The 7485-nt window shown below is 32.8% G+C and overlaps 3 pseudogenes; 1 reads left to right on the top strand and 2 right to left on the bottom strand.

Annotated features, from left to right (window-relative positions):
* Nucleotides 1-1198: 1198 nt before the first annotated feature.
* On the bottom strand, nt 1199-1920 carry LOC124897937 (annotated as a pseudogene).
* A 1617-nt stretch (nt 1921-3537) lies between these two features.
* LOC124898136 lies at nt 3538-4965 on the bottom strand (annotated as a pseudogene).
* Nucleotides 4966-5746: 781 nt separating this feature from the next.
* On the top strand, nt 5747-7259 carry LOC124898135 (annotated as a pseudogene).
* The last annotated feature ends 226 nt before the right edge of the window (nt 7260-7485 follow it).

Below are 7485 nucleotides of genomic sequence, written 5' to 3'. Positions count from 1 at the left end.
ACTCTCATCAACTAGAACTAGTTTGAGGTGAACTAGAACCATTTTGATGTCAACCTTTAGGAGTAATTCATCAAATTGGTTAAATCTAAAATAACAACATACTTTTTATTTAATACGATCCCACTATACATATTGATATACATAGAGATTAACCTACTACATTTCAGCCATCTAGTGATTCTGATCTATTTGAAAAAGAATGGATATATCTTTATATCATGTTTCTGCAGGCATAAGAGTTTTTCCTTTATGTTCGGTAGAAATTACATATTATACTCTATTCCAATAAATAGATATCCGTATTATGATACAAGTCCACGTTTTCAAAAAAAATGGATGAGATTGGGTCCCAGTTGATCTAAAAATCTTGTTTTTTTTAAACATGAATAAATAAAGAAACCATTGCAATTTCCTAAAAGACTAGGCCTACTAACGGCACAAAAATAGATGGAAGGTTCAAATTTGTCATAGAAGGGGTAACTCAATTTACTATATTGTATCTGTTATTATGTTATTATATAAATAAAGATATCTTGTAATAATTAAATAATTATAGTTAAATTAAGAATTTGAATTCTAATTAGATAATTTTATTATTAATAGAATTTGAAGAATATGAAATTCTTAATATAGATATCTCTAAACCTAACTGAGTACGTATAATAAGAATAAGTACAAAGAATGTAGAACTAAATAAATGGAATTATTCATCTCTTACATGAGAAAGATATGTATCATAATAAACTTTATTATTTTGTTCTTTGTCTTTTGTTCTTGTTTTCTAATTTTCTAAAAATAGATAAAGAGATTATCGAAAGATTCGTTTGAATCCGACCCAACATGAATTTTTACCTAAAATGGTTTTAGGGAGATAGAGAAAGATACAAAACTATATTATCTATATTTTAATTTCAAATTATATACCTAAGACAAGAAGAAATTCATTTTATTTTCCTAATTTTATGAAAAGAAGAACTCACTCTTGGTGATAAAGGCTTCTTGATTCGTAATCAGGAATATAGGTCAAAAAAGAGTTATCCTCAACTGTAATTTTGATTCTTTTTACAATTAGATCTTCTATCACCAAAGAAAGGGCCATTATTATCTTATTTGCTATTATCTTATTTACTTTGATTCCGATAAACTAACTACTTTTTTGCTTCAAACACAAATAAAATAAAATAATGTCCTTAGTGCTCTACTTGATTTTGCTTGACTTTTTATTCAAAGGAAAAAAGGTGTGGAGCTTAAATAACTCACTCAGAACATTTTTTAAAAGATTACATGATACAATTAGGTCAAATAAACCCTTCTGGAATAAGTATTCAGCTACTTGTGAACCTTTGGGTACTTTTTGATTCAATATTTGTTCAATTACTCTTTTACCTGCAAATGCAATGTAGGCATTGGGTTCGGCAATAATGATATCCCCCAACATACCAAAACTAGCTGTCACTCCACCAGCTGTCGGAGATGTAAGGATTGAAACATAAAATAATTTTTAATTTAATTGATAATCATATAAAGCAGATGATATTTTAGCCATTTGCATCAAGCCCAAACTCCCTTCCTGCATGCACGCCCCCTAGAAGCACACACTATAATAAAAGGTAAAATTTGATTGGTAGGGTGTTCAATCAAACGGGTGATTTTCTCTCCGACTACGGATCCCATACTACCTCCCATAAACTGAAAATCCATAACCCCAATTGCTACGGGAATGCCATTTAGATGGCCTATGCTTGTTTGAATAGCCTTGGTTAATCTTGTTTTTCTTTGATAAGAATCAATACGATCTTTATAAGGCTCTTCTTCCAAATGAAATTGAATGGGATCCAGAGAGACCATGTCTTCATCCATAAGATCCCAAGTAACCAGATCGATCAAAAGTTCAATTCTATCCACATTGTTCACAAATATTCATTTTTTATTTAAAAAATTTCTTATAATTTAATCCATAACAATTATCGCATTGAACCCACAAATGCCTGTATTTTTGAGTTACCTCGAGATCATTAAAACTTTCTCTCATAGTTAAATCACTGCCATTAGAACTTTTTTTTATAGTTAAATCACTGACATTAGAACTTTCTCTTATAGTTAAATCATTGCCCTTTGTACGAGTTTGAATACTGGAACCCTTGTTTTCACTACTATTTTTACTTTCACCACCACAAACGACCCTATAAATGTAACTGTCACTATAATTCTCACTACCACTTATAATGGAAGTATCTATACAGATTTGAGACTGAAGATAGTTATCAATGCAACTATTAATGCGATTATTACAACTATATTGAGTATCATACATGTAAGAATTATAGTAGGGATCTTCGCCCCTAAATCCATTATTCAGATAACTCGAGTTTCAAAAACTATCAAAAGAACTTTATAGTTTACTCAGAAAAGAATGATCGTTGTCAATCTCAAAAATCTGATTTCCAATATCAAAATCGATGGAATAACTGTCTCCATTCCTATCACTAACTACAAAAGTGTCATCAGAGATGAAATTTCGAATGTCTTTAATGCCGATTAAATAATCAACATTACTGCTACTAGGAATGTTTTTCACTTTTTGATTTGGATGTTCACTGGTATTTTCAATAATACCAAGAGTGCTTATTAATTTATTTAGCCCACATCTGCATTCGAACTCCTTCTTAAAAAATATCGAATTAAACCACCATCTTTCCATAGAGTTTTCTTTCCCCCTATTTGCATGAAAATACAATAGATGAATAGTCATTCTCTATAAAATTATTTATTTGAATATCTTATTTCCTATCAGACTAAGCATAGAAATCCAAACACTAGGATTATTAGTAGGATTATTAGTGAGTATTGAAAAAAAGTTCTGAATCTGTGGGAACACTTCACTATATATTAATATGTCGGAATCCCCTTTTATTATTAAAAATAATATAAATATAATAATATAATTTTTGATAAAAGGCGGCTTCTCCTATGTCGTGTCAAATTCGCTTCGAAAAAAAAGAGATTTATCCTCTCCTATACTTCTATAAAGAAATCAAAAAAAATTCTTAAAATCTCATCTAATACTAATATATAATCTCTAACTAATCTAAAATCTAATAAAATAATAAGCAATAAATTAAGCTTCTATTTCAACACGGAATGGAACAAAGGGGACAATATAATGGATGGGCAAAAAGAGTTATGCTACTTGGCTTGATTTAGGGAAACTACAAACTATAGGATAGAAAAAATATACCAATCCTAAGAATTCGTAGGATTTATTGTGGATCCAAGACAACTATAGAAAGATTTGAGTCTTAGATTTTTATTTAGTTTTCTAGATTTTGTATTTCAAATCTTGTATATCTAGGTAAGTATATACTTAGTCAAAATATATGCAATAGAATTTTTGTTGTATTCGGTTCAATCATTTTAGCAAAAGATTGGGCCGAGTTTAATTACTATTCAATCAAGAGAACGAAGGATAATTACTTGAGTTCTTTCTCTTTATCCTTTGTTATTTCCTACTAATTTATCTGCTAATGTCTACTATTTCTACATATCCAAGACGTCCACTGCTGCAAAATAAAATACGATCTCTTTCCATACCTCACAAGCAGCAGCTAGTTTCGAGCTCCATTTGGAAGCCTCGCGAAAAATCTCATTACCTTCCCGAGCAAGATTGCGTCCTTCATTAAGAGCTTTTACACATGCTTCTAAAGCTAGTCGGCTAGCTACGGCACCTAGCACATTACCCCAAGGATGTCCTAAAGTTCCTCCACTGAACTATATTACGGAATCATCCCCAAAGATCTTGGTCCGAGCAGGCATATTCCAAACATGAATACCTTCTGAAGCCATAGGTAGAACACCTGGTAAAGAAACCCAATCTTGAGTGAAATAAATACCGCAACTTCGATTTGTTTAATAAAATCATCACCCAATAAATCAACAAATCCCAAAGTTATGTCTCTTTCACCATCAAGTTTGATCACTACCAGACATACATAACACTTTTGCTAATACCCAAAAGTGCATACCATGATTCTTTGGTATGTCAATAACCGTATCCATTGCATGGTGGATGTAAAGAAGTAGACCATTATCTCGGCAATAATGAGCTAAGATAGTATTTGCGGTGAATCCCCCCATTAAGTCGTCATGCATTACGATCGAAACGCCCAATTCTCTAGCAAATACAGCTCTTTTCATCATTTCTTTGCATGTACCTGCAGTAGCATTCAAGTAATGCCCTTTGATTTCACCTATTTCATCCTGTGCTTTATAAAGTGCTTCGGCACAAAATAAGAAATGATCTCTCTAGCGCATAAATGGTTGTGAGTTCACGTTCTCATCATCTTTAGTAAAATTAAGTCCTCCACAAAGACATTCATAAACAACTCTACCATACTTTTTAGCAGATAACCCTAATTTAGGTTTAATAGTACATCCCAATAGAGGACGACCGTACTTATTCAATTTATCTCTTTCAACTTGGATCCCATGAGGTGGACCTGGGAAAGTTTTAATATAAGCAGTAGGGACTCGCATATCTTCCAGATGTAAAGCGCATAGGAATTTGAACCCAAATACATTATCTACAAGAGAAGTAAACATTTTGGTAATAGAACCTTCTTAAAAAAAGTCTAAAGGGTAAGCTACATAAGCAATATATTGATCTTTTTATCTAACAACACTGTCGATGTGGTAGCATCTCCCTTTGTAACGATCAAGACTTGTAAATCCATCGGTCCATACAGTTTTCCATGTACCAGTAGAAGATTTGGCAGCTACCGTGGCCCCTGCTTCTTCCGGTGGAACTCTAGGTTGAGGAGTTACTCGGAATGCTGCCAATATATTGGTATCCTTAGTTTGGTACTCAGGAGTATAGTAAGTCAATTTGTACTCTTTCACACCAGCTTTGAATCCAAAACTTGCTTTAGTCTCTATTTGTGGTGACATAAATCCCTCCCTACAACTCATGAATTAAGAATTCTCACAACAATAAGGTCTACTCGACACGAATTCTGTGTTAATGAAACTTTTCACAGGAATCTTTCATAAAATTTCCAACTAATACTAATATTATTAATTGATCAGAATGGTTGATTATTAGACCATGGTATTTGATTTGCCAAATACATCATTATTTTATACTCTTTCATATATATAGCGCAACCCAATTTTTATTTTTTACCTTATTTTTGAAATTGAAATACCTAACTAATCTAAATAATAAGAATTTCACCCTTGAAAGTGGTATATGTTGTATATGTAAATCCTAAATGTGAAAATATATGGAATTCCGCTATGAAAGGTATAAAAAAGAAAGAAAAATGCAAAGAAAAGAATAGGCTAGGCATAAATCAATATGCTGAAATTTAATTAAAAAAATAAAAAGAGGATCCCATTAGATCCAAATAGTGAATCGTAATAGAAATATAAAATAAATTTCAAGTTCGAATTCCATAGAATAGATAATATGGACGGGATTGTCTATAATGATAGACAAATGAAAGACTTTCTCAAGATCCTGATTCATCCACTTGAGATTTTAAAATTAAAATATGTTGGGTGAGCTTGCAAATTAACTCAATCTCATTGAATAAGTAAACAATTGAATTGGTTCAATTGCATGGTGCCAACAAAATTGAGTGCTAATTCCCATTATATTGAATTAACTGATCAACGTGCTAGCGGATATTTACTTTGAATTCGATAATTTTTGAAAAAATATTTTGACATATTTATTTATTTTACTATTATGAGAATCAATCCTACTACTTCTGGTTCTGGGGTTTTCACACTTAAAAAAAAGTTTGGGCCGTGTCATCTAAATCATCGGTCCGGTACTAGATATAGCCTTTCCCCGGGAAAAGATGCCGAATATTTATAACACTCTCGTAGTTCAAGGTCGAGATTGTGTTGGTCAACCAATTAATGTGGCTTATGAGGTACAACAATTATTACAAAATAATTAAGTTAGAGCTATAGCTATGAGTGCTACAGACGGTTTAACGAGAGGAATAAAAGTGATTGACACAGGACCTCCTATAAGTGTTCCAATCGGGGGAGCGACTCTAGGATGAATTTTTAACTTGATTGGAGAGCCTGTTGATAATTTAGGGCCTGTACATACTAGTACAACATCTTCTATTCATAGATCTTCGCCCGCCTTTATATAGTTGGATACAAAATTAACTATTTTTGAAATAGGAATTAAAGTAGTAGATTTTTTAGCCCCTTATCTCCATGGAGGAATAATGGACTATTCGGGGGAGCTGGAGTGGGTAAAACAGTACTCATTATGGAATTGATTAACAATATTGCTAAAGCTCATGGGGCGTATCCGTATTTGGCAGAGTGGGTGAACGTACTCGGGAAGGAAATGATATTTACATGGAAATGAAAGAATCTGGAGTGATTAATGAAGAAAATATTGCATAATCAAAAGTGGCCCTAGTTTATGGTTAGATGAATGAACCACCAGGAGCTCGTATGAGAGTTGGTTTGACTGCACTAACTATGGCGGACTATTTTTCAAGATGTTAATAAGCAAGACGTACTTCTATTTACCGACAATATCTTCCGTTTCATCGAAGCTGAATCTGAAGTATCAGCCTTATTGGGTAGAATGCCTTCCGCTGTGGGTTATCAATCGACCCTAAGTACTGATTTGCGTTCTTTACAAGAAAGAATTACTTCTGTCAAAGAAGGTTCCATAACCTCTATTCAAGTAATTTATGTACCCGCAGATGATTTGACCGACCCTGCTCCTGCTATAATATTTGCATATTTAGATGCTACTACCGTACTATTAAGAGGATTGACTGCCAAAGGTATTTATCCAGTAGTAGATCCTTTAGATTCAACGTCAACCATGCTTTAACCTCATATCGTTGGTGAGGAACATTATAAAACTGCCCAACGAGTTAAGAAAACTTTACAATGTTACAAAGAACTTCAGGACATTATAGCTATCCTTGGATTGGATGAATTATCCAAAGAGGATCATTTACTCATAGCAAGAGTGAGAAAAATTGAGTGTTTCTTATCACAACCCTTTTTTGTAGTAGAAACATTCACCGGTTCTCTAGGGAAATATGTTGGTCTAGCAGAAACAATTTGAGGATTTCACTTGATCCTTTTCGGAGAATTAGATGGTCTTCCTAAAAAAGCCTTTTATTTGGTAGGTAATATCGATGAAGCTACCGTGAAGGCTATGAACTTAGAAATGGAGAGCAATTTGAAGAAATGACCTTAAATTTTAGTGTACTGACTCCTAATCAAATTATTTGGGATTCAAAACTGGAAGAAATCATGTTATCTACTAATAGTGGTCAAATTGGCATATTACCAAATCATGCCCCTATTGCCACAGCTGTAGATATAGGGATTTTGTGAATACGCCTTAACAACCAATGGTTAACGATGGCTCTGATAGGTGGTTTTGCTAGAATAGGCAATAATAAGATCACAATTTTAGTAAATAATGCCGAGAAG

This window comes from Capsicum annuum, chromosome 4, assembly GCF_002878395.1.
Source record: "Capsicum annuum cultivar UCD-10X-F1 chromosome 4, UCD10Xv1.1, whole genome shotgun sequence".
Lineage (NCBI taxonomy): Eukaryota > Viridiplantae > Streptophyta > Magnoliopsida > Solanales > Solanaceae > Capsicum > Capsicum annuum.
This window is presented reverse-complemented; position numbering and strand designations above follow the sequence as displayed.